This window comes from Pinus tabuliformis, chromosome 5_1 (genome assembly GCF_031772625.1).
Source record: "Pinus tabuliformis cultivar Carrire ecotype Pingquan chromosome 5_1, CPIR1, whole genome shotgun sequence".
Classification (NCBI taxonomy): domain Eukaryota; kingdom Viridiplantae; phylum Streptophyta; class Pinopsida; order Pinales; family Pinaceae; genus Pinus; species Pinus tabuliformis.
Genome location: NC_142305.1, coordinates 785,633,853 through 785,656,332, shown reverse-complemented (window position 1 = coordinate 785,656,332; position 22,480 = coordinate 785,633,853). Strand labels below are relative to the sequence as shown.

Genomic DNA, 22,480 nt, shown 5'->3' with positions numbered 1-22,480 from the left:
CCCTAATTATGTGTTTGTAAACACGGATAATCAACAGAGTTTTTCTCCAAGATATACCCCAAAGCTAGTGTGGAACTCATTGACGAGGTCTTAGGTGAGTCGTAGTGTTTATCGAGTCTATGTATTTTTCATACTAGATCATGTGTCTTGTCACAAAATTTGGCAAAATATTGAAGGTCTATGTTAATTGTGTATTTCCCCTTCTAAGGGTTGATATTGTAAATTTTTATATGAAAGTGTATCTAGGAATAATTTAGTGCATTGTTACTCATATTTAGACACCATGGCTAAATTATTTTATTATAGACACACTTAGAGAGTGGAAAAATATTTATTCCCCTCTTGAGTTTTTTAATTAATTTGTTTGGCAAAAATAAAAAGAGGTAATTAGCCAGAAAATTAATTATTTTTGAGTTAAAAATTAATTTGAGAGAAATTAAATTCTCTCCCAGTGGAAAATCATCAAAAATTCGTAGGTCCAAAAAGAATCAAATTTTAAGGGTCCTCCACCAAGGAAAAAATCATTTTTTTAAGAGAAATTGACCCTTTGGACCTTAATGGTTAAGTCAAAGTGAAAATTTTGAGGATAAAAGTCCAAAACATATTTTTCTAGACTAGGAAAAAAGGGATTTTAAGAAAAATTCGAATTTTTCCTCAAAATAAAAGGAATAAAATTCAATCGACGGAGGAGATCAAGTTATTTCAAATGAAAATTGATGGATGAGATTATTTTGATGAGGATCAACCCAACTAGCCGTTATTTTCCACTTGGAGGGGTTTTCTTCTCTAATTTTCTATATAAGGAAGCTATCAAGCTCCTCATTTCATATTTGGATGATGTAATGATTATCTGATGTACTGAGCAAGCCTCTACTGGAATTTCTTTGCACTTAATAAAAAGTCTTTGGGGTTCAATTCAAGGTGTCTCTCGCTTGCTAATCTGTGGTATGTGATGGATGATTTATTGATATGCTTTAAACTATTATAACTTTTATTATTATTTCAATTGCCGGTATTAGGAACATCTATTAGCACAGGTATCTTGCTTTAGTTTTTGGGTTAGAGTAAACACTTGTCTAGTAGATCTGGCAGGTATCTCCGGGTCACTAGATTTCTTGTGTGAATCAAACCCCTTTTGGGTAGTAATCTATCATTCGAAGTGCATTAAGTTCCAATTTTCTCTAGCCCTTCGCCTCTAAGTTCATAGACTATGAGGGGATCACACTCTTGTTTGGCTCTAAGCCTCGATCTAACGAAAGTTTTGTGCACGAGGGATTTGCAAAAATTAAAAAAAATATATATTTTCTCATTATCTTCAAATTTATTTACTTGTGCCATAAAGTTTTAGTATGATAATGAGAGCAAAGTTCATTTTGTAAATATTTGTAAAATTATTCTTTCCAATAACCCTTGTAATTTTAAATACTAACCATTTATATTTGTATAGCTATTGGGGTTTTGGGGTTTTTGTATATATTGGGTTCTTGGTTCTCTATTTCTTATTTTTACAGGTACATTGGCTCAAGGATTTGATGATATTTCAATTTTGAGAAGCCATTAGCCTCACCTAGCTTAGACGACTAGGGTTTGAGAGGCCTCTAGGTCATTTGGAGGGGTCGTCCAACCATTTTTTAAAAATCGTTCAAGAGAAGAGGGTTGATATAGGCCCTAGAGGGTTAGATCTTGCCCTTCCAAGCCCTAGTTGCTCAACACTCAGCCAAAAGAGGAGGGTCGCAGCTCTCGGAGGAAGCTTCTAATAGTAATTTCAGGTAAAAAATTTGTTTTTTTGGGAATGCAGGGGTGTCATTGGGTTTGAGGCCTCTTGGAGGCTAGTTTCACCCTTAGGGGCTCAATTTCCCTTAGTTGCATTCCCCGAGGGATTTATCTTGCTAGCCGTAACCCTAATTGGGCTTGTTCCCCTATCGACATTCCTCTAGAGCCTTAGCCAGAGGCCTTTGTGGCCTATTCCTTGTGACCGCGGCCTATTTGGGCTTGAAACCCTAGGCCGCAATCATTTCTTGGCATTTTTATGGTCTTGGCAATTGTTTTTTTCTTGGCACTAATCTTTGTAGTTGCGGGTTCAGGGTAAGTTTGGCAAGGGTTTCAAGTGCATTTCCATGTCATTTTGCCATTGACCCATTTGATTTTTGTAATGTTCCAAACTTAAATAAATAGTGATATGCAAAGCAAAAACAATTTACAGCACAAAAATTTTAAACAATCAACAAATTCTCATAAAAACTCTAGAATTAAGAACCAGCTGAGCCATTTTATTAATCAATGGAGCAAGTTGTAATATCCATTTTCAGGGATATCCCTCAAACGCAAGCAAACTCCAATCAGAGATGGACTGGGAGGGCGTTTACCAGATATGTCGCCTTTAAAAAGAGGATGAGATCTGCAGGCTACCTGGCCCTTTCCAGACTCTGTCTAAGAGTACAGGAGAAAAACACACAAGTGGTATAGTAGCCCGGACGCTCAAAGAGATACAAATAACAATAGTGCAAAATACAATAATGTATACATGGAATATAAGCAGATACTCAAGAAATGCAGAGAGAAATGCTAAGCCATTTTATTATACTGAGTAATGGAAAGAGTACAAGAGGTGATCAGAAAGATAGCACCTCGACTTGCACAAGGCAAGTGAAGAAATACACTCAGAATGGTAAGGAAATGGCCTCTCTCTGAACTGTGTCCAAGCTGCCGGAGAATTGTTGTGCTGCTGCTACTGTTGGAATCAAGTGAGGATTTGGGGTTGTTCCCCTCCTCAGAAAATGCTGAATCGCTGGAATCAGCCTCTACTCAATAAACCCAGAAAAGCCCAGAAAGCTTTTCTAAAATAACTGACCCCCGAAAAACACCCCCTTGAGGAAATACGCTATCCGACAAGGCTCTGCGCTGCCACTGAAGAGAATCCTCCAAAACTCTGCTCGAGACTCTGCCAAAATCCTCCAATACGCAAGGGCGGATCCCTTGCTCAATCTCCAAGCTCAAATCCTCCACATGAACCCAATCCGGAGCTCCTACCAAAAGAGATTGCGTCCTCCTCTCTCAAGACTGCGCAGTCATCAAAATGCTCAGTTCCTCCTCACTCCAAAGATCGACCCTCTTGCAAAATATTGATGAAACTACCTTGCCCGAGCAGGCACTCGAAGTCCCCCTTGGCTAAGGGTGAGATCTCCGAACGGAGACACTCGATGCACTAAACAGTGCTGCAGACATGCTAAACAGCCAGCGTGCTCTAAGTCGAAGTGACTAGCTCAAATGCGACATAATTGAATACCAAAATGAGGAGGCTCCTCTCCCCTTTATAGCTTTGGCCTCTCTCAAAACCCTAAGGCCCACCTCCTCCAATGTAGCCTCTCTCTTACCACGTGCTCCTCTCCATCTACGTAGTCCCTCCAAGTGTCTACATGGGCCCCCTTCTCTACGTGGTCCTTTGGCCCCCTTGGCTCCCCTTTTAAGTTACAACGTTGTGCTACTAGGGAGTGACTTTATTCAAAAAGTGAGTTATGTCCCCCTTTCCTCACCTTTTTATTTATAAATAACTATAGAAGGCAAAATTGAGCAAAATCGAATATTCCAATTAGCCATGGCTAATTAGGAATATTACAGTCTCCCCCGGCAAAATGTTGCTTGTCCTCAAGCAACTGAAGTGATGGATGCTGCAAAATTTTCTCACTCTCCCAAGTGGCATCCTCATCCGGTAAATTCTTCCACCTCACCAAGAATTCCCGGACCGTCCTGCTCCGCAGCTGCCTCTCCTTGGTATCAATAATAGCCTCTGGCTGTAACACCAAATGCCCCTCATCATCCGTGGGTGGTAGCTCATCTGTCACTGTCACCTGCTGCCCCAATACCTTCTTTAGGCATGATACATGAAAACGTTATGAATCTTGCTGCCTTGGGGCAGCTCCAACTCATACGCAACCTGTCCAATCCTACGTACCACCCTATATGGCCCATAAAAGCGGGGCTTGAGCTTCTCAGCTCCCTTCTGCTTCAGTGACGACTGTCGGTATGGCTGTAATCGTAGGTAGACCAAGTCCCATACCTCAAACTGTCTCTCCACCCGACCCCTGTCAACATACAGCTTCTGCTGGTTCTGTGTTGTAGCCATATTATCCTTGAGAGCTCGGAGAATATCCTGACTCTCTTGGATCCAAATCTTGGCTCTCAAAGCCTTGCTAGCACCAAACATCACGTCAGCAAAAGATAAAGAATGATATCCATACAAAGCATAGAATGGTGACATACCAATGGACATGTGATGTGTAGTGTTGTAGCAGTACTCCTCCAGATGCAGCCACTTCAGCCATGCTCGCTGCTGCCCACTGACATAGTTACGCAAGTAGCCCTCCAGCCACTTGTTAACTATCTCTGTCTGCCCGTCCGTCTGTGGGTGATAACTGGTACTCGGTGTCAACTCCGTCCCCACCAACCGGAAAAGCTCCTGCCAAAACCCGCCCATGAAACGGCTGTCCCTGTCACTGATGATGGTCTTAGGAAGACCATGTAGCCTGAAAACCTCTTTGAAGAATAGTTCAGCCCCCTGCGCTGCTGTGTAGTGTGCAGATATGGTGAAAAAATGTGCGTACTTGGTCAGTCAATCAACGACGACAAAGATACAATCCTTGCCCTATACCATGGGCAACCCTGTGATGAAGTCCATCGAAATACACTCCCATTTCCCCTCCAGAATGGGAAGAGGCTGCAATAATCCTGCGGGATGGCACATCTCCCCCTTGTTCCTCTGGAAAATATCGCATTCCCGGATATGCTGGAGTACGTCCTCCTTGAGGCCCTTCCATGAGAACCTCTCTCTAATGGCCCTGTAGGTTATGGTAAACCCCTAATGGCCGGCCAATGGTGAATCATGTGATGCCTGAAGTATATTCTTCTTGAGCTGAGATCCCTTAGTTAAGAAGATCTCGTCCCTATAGTAGATGATCTCATCGACCACCCTGTACCTGTCATCCGCCACCTTCCCATCTAGAACCTCACATGCAAATCTGTCCTTGGAGTACTCTACTAAGAGTCGAGCCCTCCAGTCTGTGTCCAAGCTCATAAGAGACAACGTGGCTGGTCTACATGAAATGGCATCTCCTACCATGTTGTTCTTACCCTTGACATACTCAATGTCAAATTCATACGCTTGAATCTTACTGATCCACTTCTGCTGGCTGTCCTGTAGCTATTGCTGCACCAAAAAGAACCTGAGGCTGTTGTGATCAGTCCTCACCCTGAACCTGTTACCCACTAAATACTATCAGAACCTGACCAATGCATACATAATGGCCAGCATCTCCTTGTCGTATATAGAATACAACCTCTCATGCGGAAGGAGCTTCTGGCTCTCAAAGGCTATAGGGTGACCTCCCTGCATCAACACTGTACCGATCCCCTCTCTCGACGCATCACACTCCAAAACAAATGGCTTCGAAAAATCCAACAATGCAAGCACTGGGCAGCTACTCATAACCTCCTTGAGCCTGTCAAAGGCTCGCTGCACTATATCCGACCAACTGAATGCCCCCTTCCTCGTCAGATCTATTAGGGGTGCAGCAAGTTGTGAGAAACTCTTGACGAACTTTCGGTAGTAAGTACAAATGCCAATGAATCCCCGAAGTTCTGTCACGTTCCTCGGCTCCGGCCAATCTCTGATGGCCCTGATCTTCTCCTCATGGACTCTCACTCCATCCACCCCTATGATGTGTCCCAAGTACAACATCTCCGTCAACCCAAACTCACACTTGGAGAGCTTGGCATAGAACTGCTGCTCCTCCAAGATGCGCAACACTGTCTCAATGTGTTGGAGATGCTCCTCCCAAGTCCTGCTGTAAATGAGGATATCATCAAAGAACACCAACACAAACTTCCTTAAGTGACTGCGAAAGATGTGATTCATGCAGGACTGGAATGTAGCTGGGGCGTTGGTTAGCCCGAAGGGCATCACCAAAAACTCAAAGTGCCCATAGTGACACCTGAAGGCGGTCTTGGGAATGTCCTGCTCCCTCACGCAAATCTGATGGTACCTAGATCTCAAATCAATCTTTGAGAAGAACCGTGCTCCTCTCAACTCATCCATCAACTCATCGATCCTAGGTATGGGGTACCTATTCTTCAGGGTCTTCTTGTTCAGGGCCCTGTAGTCAATGCACATCCTCAATGTGTCGTCCTTCTTCTTCACCAACACCACGGAAGAAGCAAAAGGACTCGTGCTTAGGCGAATGTGCCCAAGAGCCAGCAACCCCTGAATGGCCCGCTCAATCTCATCCCAATAGGCCTTGGGGTGCTTATAGGGGGTAGTAATAACTGCCTGTATGGCCCGCTCAAGCTTAATGGTGTGCTCAAATCCCCGGTCTGGTGGCTGTCCCGGCGGAATCTCCCCAAACACTGTGGCATACTGGTCAAGGATGGACTGTATCTCTGGGTGCACTGTCTGCCCTGTAGTCCCTGCCTCTGATGCACGCAGCTCCATTGCCCACTCTACGTCTCCCTTCCGGAAGACTGCCTCCATCCGATGAGCCGAAATAGTCTGAGGTGGATATGTGTGTTGTCCTCGTATCTTCTCATGTCTCCCTATCTTCTCATCATCCCATTCCATCTCTAGGGCCTTCCAATCTGTCGTGACCTTGCCTAGAGTGATAAGCCACTGAACACCCAGTATCATGTTGGTGTCTAGAATATTGACCACGAAAAAGTGGTCAGTCAGAGTGTACATGCCCATCGTCACTGATAACTTTGGGACATAACAAGCACACACCATGGTCTGATCTCCTGGGACCAAAACTGAAAATCCATCGAAGCTCTCTGTCTGTATACCTCTCCGCTCAACCATTTGTGCATCGATGAATTTGTGGGTTGCCCCACTGTCAACCAAAACTGATACTCGCTGGCCACATACTGTCCCTCGTATGCGCAGCGTCAAATACTTGGGAACTCCTATCAATGCTGCGGGGCCCCTCCGGTAGGTGCAAAAGCTGCACCACCTGCTGGTGGTGGTGGAGGTGGCAAAGGATCCTACGCGGCATGACTATCTCCTGCCTCCACATCATCCTCCTCATCCCCTTCCGTGCTGCTCTCGGAGAAGACCTCAATAAAATGTGCTTTGCCAGCAGCACATCTATGTCCTGGTGCCCACGGCTCATGACAAGTAAAGCACAACCGCTTATTCTTCAGCTCCCTCCTGGCGTCATCATCAATCTGTTCTCGTCCTAGATTCCCCTTTGGGGGCAGAATCCTCACATCCTTCCCCTTAGACTAGAAAGCCTGTCTCTGGGGGTAAGGTGTCCGGGTCCTGGGTAAGGCATCCTGTAAGTCTTGAGTCCTGCTAATAGTATCCTGGAGTGTGGTTGGTCTAGTGGATCTGACTAGACCCCGAAGTGGCTCTGCTAACCCCTCAACAAACATGTAGATCCTCCGTACCGCAGATAGATCTGGCACCATCACTAAAACCCCCAAGAAGTCTGCAATGTAGGTCTCTGGGCTCCCGGTCTGTTTGAGCCTCGTCAGCTCAACAAAGTGTTGTTCCGGATCCCTTCGGTCAAACCTCTCTATCAATCTCCTGGTGAACTCAGCATATGTCGTCACTATGGAGTGTCTGAGTGTAACCATCCCATGGAACCACCAGTCCTGAGCCTCACCATCCAAATGTAATGTCGTCACCTTGATGGCCTCTGTCTCCGACATCTGGTTAAGCTGGAAATAGATGTCCAGCTTCTCCACCCAAGACCTTGCCGAACTATTTGATGAACCATCAAATGTAGGCAAGTGGAATCTACTAGCTATGCGGTGGGTGTCTCCATCATGATAATGCCAGTATCCTCTGTGATGGTCGCGGGGTCTACTATCTCGCTAGAGCTGAACAAAGTCTCTGAATGAGAGAGCATCCCTGAACTCCTACCCATAGGCCTGGTACTCTACAAAATAATCACCCATATGACCGGACTCTGCCTCCTGCTGGGCTCCGACCCCCATGTCTGCTCTTATGAAAGTGGGCATGGTAGAGTGTGTAGGGGCATGTGAGGCCATCTGCTGAGTAGTATCACGCTGAGTGGCACCTTGCTCTGGCAAATGGTGGGATGTACCCGATCCCTCACCAACCTGGAAAACCCGTGGGTTCTCACGCTGTCTAGCCTCCACCGCCGTGAATCTCTACCCCATCACCTCGATCTGCCTCGACAGATCCTGCACTGATTTGAGGAGCATGTCCACAAATCTCTTCCTGTCCTCATCTGCCATCGGATCCACTTGCTCTGCGTCCACCACAGGCTCCTCCTGTTCTGTGTTCACCATAGACTTCTCCTGTTCTGTGTCCACCACCTGAACACAGTCTCCCTCTTCGTAGCTGTTCTCCAACCTACGCTCAATATCTCTGGATTTCCTACCTCTGTAGCAGATGTAGGGCTTCTCCCTCGGTGTCATAGACTGCTAGCTCCACAGGCTGAGCCAGATCCATGCTCTGATACCACTGTAATATCCCTTTTCAGGGATATCCCTCAAATGCAAGCAAACTCCAACCAGAGATGGACTGGGAGGGCATTTACCAGATATGTCGCCTCTAAAAAGAGGACGAGATCTGGAGGCTACCTGGCCCTTTCCAGACTCTATCTAAGAGTATAGGAGAAAAACACCCAAGTGGTATAGTAGCCCGGACGCTCAAAGAGATACAAATAACAGTAGTGCAACATACAATAATGTATACATAGAATATAAGTAGATACTCAAGAAATGCAGAGAGAAATGCTAAGCCATTTTATTATACTGAGTAATGGAAAGAGTACAAGAGGTGATCAGAAAGATAGCACCTCAACTTGCACAAGGCAAGTGAAGAAATACACTCAGAATGGTAAGGAAATGGCCTCTCTTTGAACTGCGTCCAAGCTGCCAGAGAATTGTTGTGCTGCTGCTACTGCTGGAATCAAGTGAGGATTTGGGGTTGTTCCCCTCCTCAGAAAATGTTGAAACTCTGGAATCAGCCTCTGCTCAATAAACCCAGAAAAGCCCAAAAAGCTTTTCTAAAATAGCTGACCCCCAAAAATCACCCCCTTGAGGATCTACGCTATCCCTCAAGGCTCTGCGCTACCACTGAAGAGAATCCTCCAAAACTCTGCCCGAGACTCTGCCAAAATCCTCCAATATGCAAGGGCTGATCCCTTGCTCAATCTCCAAGCTCAAATCCTCCACAAGAACCTAATCCAGAGCTCCTACCAAAAGAGACTGCGTCCTCCTCTCTCAAGACTGCGCAGTCATCAAAATGCTTAGTTCCTCCTCACTCCAAAGATCGATCCTCCTGCAAAAGACTGATGAAACTACCTTGCCTGAGCAGGCACTCGAAGTCCCCCTTGGCTAAGGGTGAGATCTTCGAACGGAGACACTCGATGCACTAAATAGTGTTGCAGACATGCTAAACAGCCAGCGTGCTCTAAGTCGAAGTGACTAGCTCAAATGCAACATAATCAAATGCCAAAATGAGGAGGCTCCTCTCCCCTTTATAGCATTGGCCTCTCTCAAAACCCTAAGGCCCACCTCCTCCAATGTAGCCTCTCTCTTACCACGTGCTCCTCTCCATCTGCACAGTCCCTCCAAGTGTCTATGTGGGCCCCCTTCTCTACATGGTGCTTTGGCCCCCTTGGCTCCCCTTTTAAGTTACAACATTGTGCTACTAGGGAGTGACTTTATTCAAAAAGTGAGTTATGTCCCCCTTTCCTCACCTTTTTATTTATAAATAACTATAGAAGGCAAAATTGAGCAAAATCGAATATTCCAATTAGCCATGGCTAATTAGGAATATTACAGTGTCCCCCGGCAAAATGTTGCTTGTCCTCAAGCAACTGAAGTGATGGATGCTGCAAAATTTTCTCACTCTCCCGAGTGGCATCCTCATCCGGTAAATTCTTCCACCTCACCAAGAATTCCCGAACCGTCTTGCTTCGCAGCTGCCTCTCCTTGGTATCAATAATAGCCTCTGGCTGCAACACCAAATGCCCCTCAGCATCCGTGGGTGGTAGCTCATCTGTCACTATCACCTACTGCCCCAATACCTTCTTCAGGCATGATACATGAAAAACGTTATGAATCTTGCTGCCTTGGGGCAGCTCCAACTCATACGCAACCTGTCCAATCCTGCGTACCACCCTATATGGCCCATAAAAGCGGGGCTTGAGCTTCTCAGCTCCCTTCTGCTTCTGTGACGATTGTCGGTATGGCTGTAATCGTAGGTAGACCAAGTCCCCTACCTCAAACTGTCTCTCCACCCGACCCCTGTCAGCATACAGCTTCTGGTTGTTCTTCCTGTAGCCAATTATCCTTGAGAGCTCGGAGAATATCCCGACTCTCTTGGATCCAAATCTTGGCTCTCGGAGCCTTGCTAGCACCAAACATCACGTCAGCAAAGGATAAAGGATGATATCCATACAAAGCATAGAATGGTGACATACCAATGGACATGTGATGTGTAGTGTTGTTGCAGTACTCCCCCAGATGCAGCCACTTCAGCCATACTCGCTGCTGCCCACTGACATAGTTGCAAGTAGCCCTCCAGCCACTTGTTAACTATCTCTGTCTGCCCATCCATCTGTGGGTGATAACTGATACTCAGTGTCAACTCCGTCCCCATCAACCAAAAAAGCTCTTGCCAAAACCCGCCCATGAAACGGCTGTCCCTGTCATTGATGATGGTCTTAGGAAGACCATGTAGCCTGAAGACCTCTCTGAAGAACAGCTCGGCCACCTGCGCTGCTGTGTAGTGTGCGGATATGGCAAAAAAATGTGCGTACTTGGTTAGTCGATCAACAACGACAAAAATACAATCCTTGCCCAGTATCATGGGCAACCCTGTGATGAAGTCTATCGAAATACACTCCCATTTCCCCTCCGAAATGGGAAGAGGCTGCAATAATCCTGCGGGATGGCTCATCTCCCCCTTGTTCCTCTAGGAAATATCACATTCCCGAATATGCTGGAGTACGTCCTCCTTGAGACCCTTCCATGAGAACCTCTCTCTAATGGCCCTGTAGGTTATGGTAAAGCCCTGATGGCCGGCCAATGGTGAATCATGTGATGCCTGAAGTATCTTCTTCTTGAGTTGAGATCCCTTAGTTAAGAAGATCCGGTCCCTGTAGTAGATGATCTCGTTGACCACCCTATACCTGTCATCCACCACCTGCCCATCCAGAACCTCACATGCAAATCTGTCCTTTGAGTACTCTACTAACACTCAAGCCCTCCAGTCTGTGTCCAAGCTCATAAGAGACAACGTGGCTGGTCTACGTGAAAGGGCATCTGCTACCATGTTGTTCTTACCCTTGACATACTCAATGTTAAAGTCATATGCTTGAATCTTACTGATCCACTTCTGCTGCATGTCCTGTAGCTGTTTCTGCTCCAAAAAGAACCTGAGGCTGTTGTGATCAGTCCTCACCCTGAACCTGTTACCCACTAAATACTGTCGGAACCTAGCCAATGCATACATAATGGCCAGCATCTCCTTGTCGTATATAGAATACAACCTCTCATGCCGAAGGAGCTTTCAGCTCTCAAAGGCTATAGGGTGACCTCCCTGCATCAACACTGCGCCGATCCCCTCTCCTGACGCATCACACTCCAAAACAAATGGCTGCGAAAAATCCAATAATGCAAGCACTGGGCAGCTACTCATAACCTCCTTGAGCCTGTCAAAGGCTCGCTGCGCTATATCCAACCAACTGAATGCCCCCTTCCTCGTCAGATCTATCAGGGGTGCAGCAAGCTGTGAGAAACTCTTGACGAACTTTCAGTAGTAAGTACAAATGCCAATGAATCCCCAAAGTTCTGTCACGTTCCTCGACTCCGGCCAATCTCTGATGGCCCTGATCTTCTCCTCGTGGACTCTCACTCCGTCCACCCCTATGATGTGTCCCAAGTACAACATCTCTGTCAACCCAAACTCACACTTGGAGAGCTTGGCATAGAACTGTTGCTCCTCCAAGATGCGCAACACTGTCTCAATGTGTTGGAGATGCTCCTCCCAAGTCCTGCTGTAAATGAGGATATCATCAAAGAACACCAACACAAACTTCCTTAAGTGACTGCGGAAGATGTGATTCATGCAGGACTGGAATGTAGCTGGGGCGTTGGTTAGCCCGAAGGGCATCACCAAAAACTCAAAGTGCCCATAGTGACACCTGAAGGCGGTCTTGGGAATGTCCTACTCCCTCACGCAAATCTGATGGTACCCAGATCTCAAATCAATCTTTGAGAAGAACCGTGCTCCTCTCAACTCATCGATCCTGGGTATGGGGTACCTGTTCTTCAGGGTCTTCTTGTTCAGGGCCCTGTAGTCAATGCACATCCTCAATGTGTCGTCCTTCTTCTTCACCAACACCACGGAAGAAGCAAAAGGACTCGTGCTTAGGCGAATGTGCCTAAGAGCCAGCAACTCCTGAATGGCCCACTCAATATCATCCCGATAGGCCTTAGGGTGCCTATAGGGGGTAGTAATCACTGCCTGTATGCCCTGCTCAAGCTCAATGGTGTGCTCAAATCCCTGGTCCAGTGGCTGTCCCGGCGAAATCTCCCCAAACACTGTGGCATACTGGTCAAGGATGGACTGTATCTTTGGGTGCACTGTCTGCCCTGTAGTCCCTCCCTCTAATGCACGCAGCTCCACTACCCACTCTACATCTCCCTTCCGGAAGACTGCCTCCATCCGATGAGCCGAAACAGTCTGAGGTGGATATGTGAGTTGTCCCCTTATCTTCTCACGCCTCCCTATCTTCTCATCATCCCACTCCATCTCTAGGGCCTTCCAATCTGTCATGAACTTGCCTAGAGTGATAAGCCACTGAACACCCAGTATCATGTTGGTGTCCGGAATATTGACCACGAAAAAGTAGTCAGTCAGTGTGTACGTGCCCATTGTCACTGATAACTCTGGGACATAATGAGCACACACCATGGTCTGATCTCCTGGGACCAAAACTAAAAATCCATCGAAGCTCTCTGTCCGTATACCTCTCTGCTCAACCATCTATGCATCGATGAAGTTGTGGGTTGCCCCACTGTCAACCAAAACTAATACTCACTGACCACGTACTGTCCCCCGTATGCGCAGCGTCAAATACTTGGGAACTCCTAGCAATGCTGCGAAGGCCCCTCTGATAGGTGCAAAAGCTGCACCACCTACTGCTGGTGGTGGAGGTGGCAAAGGATCCTGCACGGCATGACTATCTCCTGCCTCCACATCATCCTCCTTATCCTCTTCCACGCTGCTCTCGAAGAAGACCTCAATAAAATGTGCTTTGCCAGCAGCGCATCTATGTCCCGGTGCCCACGGCTCCTGACAGGTAAAGCACAACCGCTTCTTCTTCAGCTCCCTCCTGGCATCATCATCAATCTGTGCTCGTCCTAGATTCCCCTTTGGAGGCAGAATCCTCACATCCTTCCCCTTAGGCTGGAAAGCCTGTCTCTGGGGGTAAGGTGTCTGGGTCCTGGGTAAGGCATCCTGTAAGTCCCGGGTCCTGCTAATAGCATCCTGGAGTGTGGCTGGTCTAGTGGATCTGACTAGACCCTGAAGTGGCTCTGCTAACCCCTCAACAAACATGTAGATCCTTCGTGCCGCGGATAGATCTGGCACCATCACTGAAACCCTCAAGAAATCTGCAATGTAGGTCTCTGGGCTCCCGATCTGTTTGAGCCTCATCAGCTCAACAAAGTGTTGTTCCGGATCCCTCCAGTCAAACCTCTCTATCAATCTCCTGGTGAACTCAACATATGTCGTCACTGTGGAGTGTCCGAGTGTAACCATCCCATGGAACCACCAGTCCTGAGCCTCACCATCCAAATGTAATGTCACCACCTTGATGGCCTCTGTCTCCGACATCTGGTTAAGCTGGAAATAGATGTCCAGCTTCTCCACCCAAGACCTTGCTGAACTGTTTGATGAACCATCAAACGTAGGCAAGTGGAATCTACTAGCTGTGAGGTGGGTGTCTCCATCATGATAATGCCGGTATCCTCTGTGATGGTCGCGAGGTCTACTATCTCGTTGGAGCTGAACAAAGTCTCTGAATTAGAGAGCATCCCTGAACTCCTACCCATAGGCCAGGTACTCTACAAAATAATCACCCATATGACTGGGCTCTGCCTCCTACTGGGCTCCGGCCCCCGTGTCTGCTCCTAGGAAAGTGGGCATGGTAGAGCGTGTAGGGGCATGTGAGGCCATCTGCTGAGTAGTATCATGCTGAGTGGCACCCTGCTTTGGCAAATGGTGGGATGTACCCGATCCCTCACCAACCTGGAAAACCCGTGGGTTCTCACACTGTCTAGCCTCCACCGCCATGAATCTCTGCCCCATCACCTCGATCTGCCTCGACAGATCCTGCACTGATTTGAGGAGCATGTCCGAAAATCTCTTCCCGTCCTCATCTGCCATTGGATCCTGCTGCTCTGCGTCCACCGTAGGCTCCTCCTGTTCTGTGTTCACCATAGGCTCCTCCTACTCTGTGTCCACAACCCAAACACAGTCTCCCTCTCCGTAGGTGTTCTCCAACCTACGTTCAATATCTCTGGATTTCCTACCTCTGTAACAGATGTAGGGCTTCTCCCTCGGTGTCAGAGACTGCTAGCTCCATAGGCTGAGCCAGATCTATGCTCTGATACCACTGTAATATCCCTTTTCAGAGATATCCCTCAAATGCAAGCAAACTCCAACCAGAGATGGACTGGGAGGGTGTTTACCAGATATGTCGCCTCTAAAAAGAGGACGAGATCTAGAGGCTACTTGGCCCTTTCCAGACTTTGTCTAAGAGTATAGGAGAAAAACACACAAGTGGTATAGTAGCCTGGACGCTCAAAGAGATACAAATAATAGTAGTGCAACATACAATAATGTATACATGGAATATAAGCAGATACTCAAGAAATGCAAAGAGAAATGCTAAGCCATTTTATTATACTGAGTAATGGAAAGAGTAAAAGAGGTGATAAGAAAGATAGCACCTCGACTTGCACAAGGCAAGTGAAGAAATACACTCAAAATGGTAAGGAAATGGCCTCTCTCTAAACTGCGTTCAAGCTGCTGGAGAATTGCGGTGCTGCTGCTACTGCTGGAATCAAGTGAGGATTTGGGGCTGTTTCCCTCCTCAGAAAATGCTAAAACTTTGGAATCAGCCTCTGCTCAATCAACCCAGAAAATCTCAGAAAGCTTTTCTAAAATAGCTGACCCCCGAAAATCACCCCCTTGAGGATCTACACTATCCCTCAAGGCTCTACACTGCCACTGAAGAGAATCCTCCAAAACTCTGCTCGAGACTCTGCCAAAATCCTCCAATATGCAAGGGATGATCCCTTGCTCAATCTCCAAGCTCAAATCCTCCACATGAACCCAATCCGGAGCTCCTACCAAAAGAGACTGCGTCCTCCTCTCTCAAGACTGCGCAGTCATCAAAATGTTCAGTTCCTCCTCACTCCAAAGATCGACCCTCCTGCAAAATACTGATGAAACTACTTTGCCCGAGCAGGCACTTGAAGTCCCCCTTGGCTAAGGGTGAGATCTCTGAATGGAGACACTCGATGCACTAAACAGTGCTGCAGACAGGCTAAACAGCCAGCGTGCTCTAAGTCGAAGTGACTAGCTCAAATGCAACATAATCGAATGCCAAAATGAGGAGGCTCCTCTCCCCTTTATAGCGTTGGCCTCTTTCAAAACCCTAAGGCCCACCTCCTCCAATGTAGCCTCTCTCTTACCACGTGCTCCTCTCCGTCTGCGCAATCCCTCGAAGTGTCTATGTGGGCCCCCTTCTCTACGTGGTCCTTTGGCCCCCTTGGCTCCCCTTTTAAGTTACAACGATGTGCTACTAGGGAGTGACTTTATTCAAAAAGTGAGTTATGTCCCCCTTTCCTCACCTTTTTATTTATAAATAACTATAGAAGGCAAAATTGAGCAAAATCGAATATTCCAATTAGCGATGGCTAATTAGGAATATTATAGTCTCCCCCGCAAAGTGTTGCTTGTCCTCAAGCAACTGAAGTGATGGATGCTGCAAAATTTTCTCACTCTCCCAAGTGGCATCCTCGTCCGGTAAATTCTTCCACCTCACCAAGAATTCCCGGAACGTCCTGCTCCGCAGCTGCCTCTCCTTGGTATCAATAATAGCCTCTAGCTGCAACACCAAATGCCCCTCATCATCCGTGGGTGGCAGCTCATCTATCACTGTCACCTGCTACCCTAATACCTTCTTCAGGCATGATACATGAAAAACGTTATGAATCTTGTTGCCTTGGGGCAACTCCAACTCATACGCAACCTGTCCAATCCTGCGTACCACCCTATATGGCCCATAAAAGCGGGGCTTGAGCTTCTCAGCTCCCTTTTGCTTTAGTGATGACTGTCGGTATGGTTGTAATTGTAGGTAGACCAAGTCCCCTACCTCAAACTGTCTCTCCACCCAACCCCTGTCAGCATACAACTTCTGCTGGTTTTGCGCTATAGCCATATTATCTTTTTGAGCTCGGAGAATATCCTGACTCTCTTGGATCCAAATCTTGGCTCTCGAAGCCTTGCTAGCACCAAACATCACGTCAGCAAAAGATAAAGGATGATATCCATACAAATCATAGAATGGTGACATACCAATGGACATGTGATGTGTAGTGTTGTAGCAGTACTCCCCCAGATGCAGCCACTTCAGCGATGCTCGCTGCTGCCCACTGACATAGTTGCGCAAGTAGCCCTCCAGCCACTTGTTAACTATCTCTGTCTGCCCGTCCATCTGTGGGTGATAACTGGTACTCGGTGTCAACTCCGTCCCCACCAACCAAAAAAGCTCCTGCCAAAATCTGCCCATGAAACGGCTGTCCCTGTCACTGGTGATGGTCTTAGGAAGACCATGTAGCCTGAAGACCTCTCTGAAGAACAGCGCGGCCACCTGCGCTACTGTGTAGTGTGCGAGAATGGCGAAAAAATGTGCATACTTGGTCAGTCGATCAACGACGACAAAGATACAATCCTTGCCCTGTACCATGGGCAACCCTGTGATGAAGTCCATCGAAATACACTCCCATTTCCCCTCCGGAATGGGAAGAGGCTGCAATAATCCTGCGGGATGGCTCATCTCCCCCTTGTTCCTCTGGCAAATATCGCACTCCCGGATATGCTGGAGTACGTCCTCCTTGAGGCCCTTCCATGAGAACCTCTCTCTAATGGCCCTATAGGTTTTGGTAAACCCCTGATGGCCGGCCAATGGTGAATCATGTGATGCCTGAAGTATCTTCTTCTTGAGCTGAGATCTCTTAGTTAAGAAGATCCGATCCATGTAGTAGATGATCTCATCGACCACCCTGTACCTGTCATTCGCCACCTGCCCATCGAGAACGTCACATGCAAATCTATCCTTGGAGTACTCTATTAAGAGTCGAGCCCCGAAGTCTAAGAGACAACGTGGCTGGTCTACGTGAAAGGGCATATGCTACCACGTTGTTCTTACCCTTGACATACTCAATGTCAAAGTCATACGCTTGGATCTCACTGATCCACTTCTGTTGCCTGTCCTGTAGCTGTTTCTGCTCCAAAAAGAACCTGAGGCTGTTGTGATCAATCCTCACCCTGAACCTGTTACCCACTAAATACTGTCAGAACCTGGCCAATGCATACATAATGGCCAGCATCTCCTTGCCGTATATAGAATACAACCTCTCGTGCGGAAGGAGCTTCTGGCTCTCAAAGGTTATAGGGTGACCTCCCTACATCAACACTGCGTCGATCCCCTCTCCCGACGCATCACACTCCAAAACAAATGGCTGCGAAAAATCCGACAATGCAAGCACTGAGCAACTACTCATAACCTCCTTGAGCCTGTCAAAGGCTCGCTGCACTGTATCCAACCAACTGAATGCCCCCTTCCTCATCATATCTGTCAGGGGTGCAGCAAGCTGTGAGAAACTCTTGACAAACTTTCGGTAGTAAGTACAAATGCCAATGAATCCCTGAAGTTTTGTCACGTTCCTCAGCTCCAGCCAATCTCTGATGGCCCTGATCTTCTCCTCGGGGACTCTCACTCCGTCCACCCCTATGATGTGGGCCCCTCCATCCACCTATTTGAATTTCCCTCCAAGCTATTCGAATGGGCCAATTAGCATTCCCATGTGGGTGGCCCACATATTCCACTAGCAATCGAAGTAAGTCGAATTGTCGCCTAAGTCCCTAAGTTGAAAATGATGGGTTCTCTTTCTTAGCCAAAACTTTGCAAAATTGTGTAGCAGCACCCTGTTACAAATGTGTTTGAGAAGGGACATGACAATCCTCCCCACCCAAATGTTGCTTACGCTCATGCAACCTCAAAGTTGGGTGCTCCAATATGTGCTCACCCTCCCAAGTGGCATCCTCATCCGACAAGTTCTTACAATGCTCCAAAAATTGCTTGTCCTCAAGCAATATGCCTGAACAAGCATCCTCTCCAACTGTTGCTCCCCATTGTCACTGCAACATGTGCCAGGGTCCCAGATGTGCCACTAAATCGTCCTTGACCTCAGCACTGTCCTGATATGAAAGAATCCTTCAATACTGGGATCCCAGTATTGATTTGGGGTAGCATCGGATGTGCTCTAGCCACGAAAATTGGTGGAGAGGCTAAAGCACATGAGATCTCCAATACCAACAAATTGTTTGGGCAGAATCTAACCAGTTTTGGAGATATTAAAATAATTAATATTTTTGATGGAGTACCTAAGTCTAAACTTAGGGAAAATAAAATATTAATGTGAATTAATATAAAACTGAATTAGAATGGTCCAAAAGTTATGGATCAAGCCAGATCTAATCTTAGTCGTTGATTAGGGACTTAATCTCGGCTGTTGAATTGTCAATGAAAAAGTATAAGAGGAGGCTTGAGGGTCACTTGGAGAACACACTGAGTTGATCAAGAATTCGATTTTCTGGGGCAGGGCTCGCTAAGGAAATCGAAGAAGTGATTAGAGTTGCAGCTAAGGGGCAGTGAATGCAGTAGCAGAGAGGTAGACATAGTACCGGGAGCATCAGCATAGAAGCCGGGAGAGGGTTGATGCAGAGCCAGCTAGAGGCCACGCAAAAGCAGGCAGAGGCCACGCAGAGGCAGCCAGAAGCTGTGCAGAGCTCGAGGAGGGCCAGCGTGGGAGACGCAGAGGCTCCAGAGGCTGACGCTGGGTAGACGATGGGCTAGAGAGCCTGACGCAAACCTAGAGGTTGACACTGGGAGATTTCGTGGGGAAGATTGGGACTGATATATGTCTCCAACTAAGAGGTACTATTGCCGAGGGCATTCTCTATTGGGTGAACCATTTCTGGCACCCACATTGTATTCTGAAACTGCTTAATAATAAAACCCTCAGACAGTTGCACCGGTTTTCCCGCATTGGGTTTTTCCGGGGACATTAGTCCAAAAATAACGGTGTCACTTATGTGCTTGTTTTTCCTTCAGTTGATGATCTGTATGTGTTGAGACTATACTTGTATTTATTTTTAGTATTTACATGGTAAATAACTTGTTAATTAACAGAACAAGTAGGAAGAAATAAATCAGAAAGTACAGGAAAGATTTCTAACAGTTAGACTTAGAAATTCCAACATGGTATCAGAGCGAGGTTGCAAATCACAGGAGAACTGAGGGCGTCAGCCGAGCAAAGCAGCAGCAGCAGTAGAAACAGTGGTCTCGAGTGACAGAAGTTGTTCCTCTCGGAAAAGCAGCAAGGAAGGGGTGATGCAGTGCCTGCATCATCAAGTTTGTGTCAGGAGAAGGACTAGCGCAGTGGCAGAAAGGCGCAGACCTGACCTATGCAGTGCCTGGTCATCTTTCTCAGTCAGGAAAGATTGATGCCCATGTCCCAGAGGTGCGGATTTTGCTGGTGCTGGGATTGTGCAGAGTCTAGAGGCTCTAACCTTCAGTTTGTTGGGGCATAGGAGGGTATGGAGAAGTTGCGGAGTGAAGTTGGTGGGGTATTGTGGTCAGAACAGTACCTAACAGGGCAAGACCAAGGAGGAGGGAGTTGCTACCAAGGATTTCTAGCCCAAAAATCCGGATCAGTGGTGCAGCTGCACCAACAATCGGAGTGGGGGCATCTCAACATTGGCAAAGGGGTTTCCAAGAGGGAAATCGAGGCTCAGAGGGAGTCACACCAAGAACTTCCAGGAGGGAAGTAGAGAGACTCAAAAGAGTCGAAAGATGAGCAGCAAGATGGAAATACACGGGGTAAGAGATCAGGACAGACTGGACAGAGCCTCAAACTTCGTAGTTTGGAAGGCCAGGATCCTGTCCGTTCTAGACAAGAATTGTCTCAAGGACTTTGCCTTGAAAACGATAGCGATCCCAGTTGACCAGGCTGAGAATGATAAGTACGAGGAGGCAATGGCGAGGGCCAAGAGCATCATCCTTGACGAGGTCAAGGACCATGTAGTACCACATATTTCCGAAAAGGACACGACAAATGCGATGTGGGAGGCCCTGACGAAATTGTATCAGCATACTTCCGTGCAGAGGAAGATGCTACTAGAAAATCAGCTGCAGTCATATCAGATGCAGAGAGGAGAACAGATCAGCATCTTCCTCTATCGTTTGAAGGAGATCCGGGATCAGTTGAATTCCATAGGGGCCACGTCGGATCAGGAATTAATGATGAGAACCACATTGAACGCAGTCTCAGGGGACTGGGAGGTATTTGTCCAGAGCATACTGGGCAGATCGACCCTTCTAGATTGGGAGGAACTGTGGGTGGCTCTTCCTCAAGAAGAGATCATAAGGCTAACCAAAGCAGGAAGCAACAGCAAGGGGGTCAAAATCAAGAAGGAGGAAGAGGAGGATGCTGCCCTAGGATCTGAGGGAAAGCAAGAGAAACGAAAGAAGGACCTCTCCAAGGTCAAATGCTTCCACTGTGGGGAACCGGGTCATTATGCGAGCCAGTGTCCGAGGAAGAAGAGCAAGTGAGAGGCTTCTGAAACCAACGCTGCGCCAACAAGGGCGGAGAAAGAAGTGGAGATAGATGATGACTGTGCCATGAGTGCTCATGCACCTTGTGAGAGGAAGTGGGGACACATCGAGCTGTAGTCAGACAGACTACAAGTGATGAGGGGCAGGATCCTCGAGGTACCCAACCTTTTGGATTATACCTTGCTACGGGAGCCCTAAAGAGGAGTAGCAGAACTGATGGAAATGTCAGAGTTGGGAGATCAGTAACTGGGTTGCAGTGCAGCATCGAGCAGTGGCAGTGCTATGGGCAGCACGATGCAGCATGATGAGACGGATTACAGTGCAGATGCAGTAGTGGCAGTGGCAGGGACATGGGCAGCAGCACGAATGCATAGGGAGCTGTTGTACAGATGCAGCAGTGGCAATGGCAGGGCCATGGGTAGCAGTGCATGATGCAGCAGTGTAGAGGATGTTGGGCAGCAGGCCTAGCAATAGCACAATGACCGATGCTGGATGATTAGGGTGATGCTCAGTGAGAAGTATTACTAGAGCACAGTCCTCGCTAAGAGAGAGTGTTGATTTCGAGTAGCATCGGATGTGCTCTAGCCACGAAAATTGGTGAAGAGGCTAAAGCACATGAGATCTCCAATACTCAGAAATGGTTTGGGCAGAATCTAACTAGTTTGGGAGATATTAAAATAATTAATATTTTTAATGGATCACTAATTCTATCTCTCTTAGCAAACCCCGCTCTAGAGAATAGAATGACTGGTCACTCTGGTGTATTCTCCAAGTGACCCTCAAGCCTCCTCTTATATTTTTCCTGTTGACATCTCAACGGCCGAGATTAAGTCCCTAATCAACTGCTAAGATTAGATCTGGCTTGATCCATGTCTTTTGGACCATTCTAACACATATTCATATTAATACACATTAATATTTTATTTTGCTTAAGTTTAGACTTAGGGACTCCATTAAAAATATTAATTATTTTAATATCTCCTGATCTGTTTAGAATCTGCCCAAACACTTTCTGGGTATTGGATATCTCATATGCCCCAACCTCTCCACCAAATTTCATGGCTATAGCACATCAGATGCTACCCCAAATCAACACTCCCTCTTAGCGAGCACTATGCTCTAGCAATACTCCTCACTGAGTATTACTCTGATCATCTGGCATCGGTACCTGTGTTGATGCTAGGCCTTCCTGCCCAACATCCTTTGCATTGTTTTGTCCTATACTGAGTCTACTTCCTAACTAGAAGTTCTCTGTTCGACTTTTGTTGAGTCTACTTCCCGTATGGAAGTTCTCTGTTCGACTCCTGCTAAGTCTACTTCCCGTCTGGAAGTTCTTTGTTCGACTCCTTCGAGTCTCTCTACTTCCCGTCTGGAAGTTCTCTTCTAGACTCCCTCTGAGTCCCGATTTCCCTCCTGGAAATCCTTCTGCCACTGTCGAGATGCCCCCTACTCTGATTGTCTTATGCAACCGCACCACTAATCCAGGTTCCTCAGCTAGAAACCCTCTGTAGAAACTCCTTTGGCCTTGCTCTGTCAGG

At 47.1% G+C, this 22,480-nt stretch overlaps 1 protein-coding gene across 1 annotated transcript in view; it reads right to left on the bottom strand.

The window, feature by feature from the left end:
* LOC149167286 (protein ZINC INDUCED FACILITATOR-LIKE 1-like) overlaps positions 1–22,480 on the bottom strand; it is a 588,984-nt gene that overhangs the window by 281,091 nt on the left and 285,413 nt on the right. The gene's annotated exons all lie outside the window — the stretch shown is intronic.